The sequence below is a fragment of the Sinocyclocheilus anshuiensis genome, unplaced genomic scaffold (assembly GCF_001515605.1).
Source record: "Sinocyclocheilus anshuiensis isolate Anshui unplaced genomic scaffold, SAMN03320099.WGS_v1.1 scaffold777, whole genome shotgun sequence".
Classification (NCBI taxonomy): Eukaryota; Metazoa; Chordata; class Actinopteri; order Cypriniformes; family Cyprinidae; genus Sinocyclocheilus; species Sinocyclocheilus anshuiensis.
In genome coordinates, this window is record NW_015540897.1 from 896,518 (window position 1) to 899,779 (window position 3,262).

A 3,262-nucleotide genomic window follows, 5' to 3' on the forward strand; every position below is an offset into this window, starting at 1 on the left:
TGAGAGAGATAGAAACATACCCGTTTAGGCTGCTTTCAAAGCAATAAAGGTGTGTTGTAGATGAAACTCCACATTCCACAGCTTAAAAAAATAACCTTCTGGCCTGGACCCTAAAAAGACTGCAGTGGAGATAGGCTGCTTTTCAGTGTTATTGTTCTGTGTCATCTTATGGCTAAGAAACAGTCTGCAATTGTAACATTATAAGTCCTAACACAATCAATAATTAGTTGAAGGTGTACCACATAAAATGTACAGTACCGTGTGTTTCATGCTTTCACTCTTTTGCACCTTCCAGAACCTTTTATGTTCAAGATAAAAGGTGTCTTGGGTGGCAAAGTAGACTATTGCACACTGATGAAAGAATATAGAAAGGTGATATACAATGTACCACTGAAGGATTAGTCATACGAGATATTAATTTGCTGTAATTATTCTATTATATTCTAAAAGAACGGGTTATGTAACGTTCTCATATTTCAGAGGGCCCTGGAATCATTATCTGACCACAATACCTTTGAGCTTTGCCCTTTGCCTGGTTATTGTTGGCTCTTTGGAGCCAGTATGTTGGTCCTGCAGGCAATATTCCGTTTTTTTGCACCACGCGAGAAAATGAAGCTCGGAAAATCCTTTCATTTCTACTCCTGACATGTTTTGGGAAGGTTAGGCTGGCAGGATTTAAGTTGTTGTCATTGATCTTTGTGTACATTCTTTTCCGAGAGATGGTAATACCACAACAGTGGAGAATAACAGGCCTCGTCATGTTTTGTTTTGTGTTGGGGTCTTGAGCAGACAGAGCTTGCATTTTTTTCCATCCCACTCTCCTCATTTTCTTTTCTCTGGAATCCTACATCACATTGAAATGGGGCTGTTATGCATTTGGGCATCTGTCTGGATGGACCTGGGCTTCTTTCCTCTCAAAGTGTTCCAGCACAATGACATAATGTCCCATCATGCCCTGCTCCAATACTCTTCACTCTTCCCCTTCATTTGGAATCGGGATAATCCGATAATGTGCCCTGGGAGAACAATAGGGCTTGAAAGCAGTCTATCCCTTGGGCAGACCGGCTAGAAGAGAGGCATTGTACCTCTATGCCAAACTTAGGTAGCATTAAGACGATATTGGTGTGACATTTTATGTTACGTCACTCTTATGGCATCCTGCCGGAGATGTTTTTTTGAACAATAAAATCTTGGTTTGTTGCTGACTTTTTAACCATGTCTTCAGATTAATGTGCTTGTAATAATAAAACAATACTGCACGACAGCCTAATATTGTAACAAGACTTATATATTATAGATGGTATCACATATGTTGAGTAATAAAGTATTCCTCTGCAAGTTTAAAAGAATAGTTTAAAAAATTGAAAGTGAAAAAATTAAAATAATCCATAATTTCTCCAGTGAAAAAAATCGTCTCATCTGAATCAGGAGAGAAATATGCACAGATCAAGCACCATTTACAAGTGAAAACAGTTCTAAACAAATATGTGGGTGGATTTTAATGTGAGAGGACAACAACGGATCGACTTTTCCACTGGAGGAAGCAACATTATGGATAATGGACTGGTATTTTGGCTAGAAGCGACGAACAAACTCTCAGCTTTTCACTTCACAAGACGTTAATTGATGGACTGGAGTCGTGTGTATTATTGTGATGTTTTTATCAGCTCTTTGGACTCTCATTCTGACGGCACCCATTCACTCCAGAGGATCCATTAGTGAGCAAGTGAGGTAATGCTACATTTCTCCAAATCTGTTCCAACAAAGAAACAAACTAATCTACATCTTGGATGCCCTGAGGGTGAGTATGTTTTCAACAAATTTAAATTGTTGGGTGAACTATTCCTTTAAAGGGGTCATATAATGCTACATGCACTTTTACAAGTTGTTTGAACTGAAATGTGGGTTGGCAGTGTGTACACAACCACCCTAAAATGATAAAAATCCACCCGGTGTTTTTTTGTTAATCTACTAAAATCTTTACCCCTTTCTCAAATCGAGCCGATCTCAGATGCTTTGTTTTTGAATGGAATGCTCCCCCGATCTACTTAAATGCGTCCATGTTCGCGCGAATCATTCGTGATCCAGCTTCACCTACAGAAGAAGTGAGTGTAAGGTTTTTTTAACGAATCTTTGCAAATCGCCTTTCCTAATAATTTGCTAATTAGCAAGTTTTATGATGAATGCAGCTAAAGTAAACGGTCTCAGAGAGTGGCTTGGAAGAGAGGGGCGGGGTCAGCAGAGCTCATTAACATTTAAAGGAAAATGCTACATCTGCATGCTCTGAAAAGAGCTATTTTTGACAGGGTAAAAAAGGTGTTTTTTACACTACCATTGAGAAATTTTAACCAAACTATGTTACAGACTTTTCATTAAGACCCTAAAGAATCATATGAACTTGTGGAAGATGGGCATCCTATGACCCCTTTAATATTATATTTTTTAAACACATAATCCCCAGACTTGTATCCAGTCTCCATCATCTTACACTTTGCCGCTTTGTTCTTTGCTGTAATCTGAGAGGGAACAGGGAAAATGGGAAATGGTTCTGAGATACCCAGCCGATGCCCATCGTCAGAACTGCTGGGGGCCAACGGACCACAAAAAGGCCTCTGTGGAAGAGAGATCCGGGGTCGGGCCAGTGCTGCTTTCATGTCTGGGTTTCCTCGGTCACTTAAATCCGCAGTTGCTGAGAGGGGACGTCTGTGACTGCCCAACATTCCCAGGGAGCCATTTGATACAGACGTGAATCAGAACATCCTGTAACTGATTACTGAATTACACTCAACTCATTCCACAGCTCGGCAGTCACATATATTTTATCCCCACTGGTTTCATGTAATATCAGTGACCTCCGTTCTGGCCATATGTATTAAGAAAATGAATTATGAAAAGTACATTATACAAACTACAAATGTGCTTAACCCTATAAAACCTGCTGTGTTATATTAGATATGCACATTTCTAAGGGCTCTAAGTTATCGACATGATGAAAACTGCTGTTGTTCACAATCTACTACAAGATCTACTAGTTTATACTTTTTTAGCAAGTAAAAGGCCTTTTAGTATAATTAAACATCCTGCTTCAGCTCGTGGTTCACGTGTCTTTTTGCTGTGAAATCTTTACTGATGTTTATAACGTAAATGTAAGAACATCTTTAATATTGTTATTAATATTTCAAGATTAACATTTACTGGATTAAAGCAGTTTAGGTTTACTTAGCAATACATAATTGTTTGGAAAAATCATGTTTAAATGTGA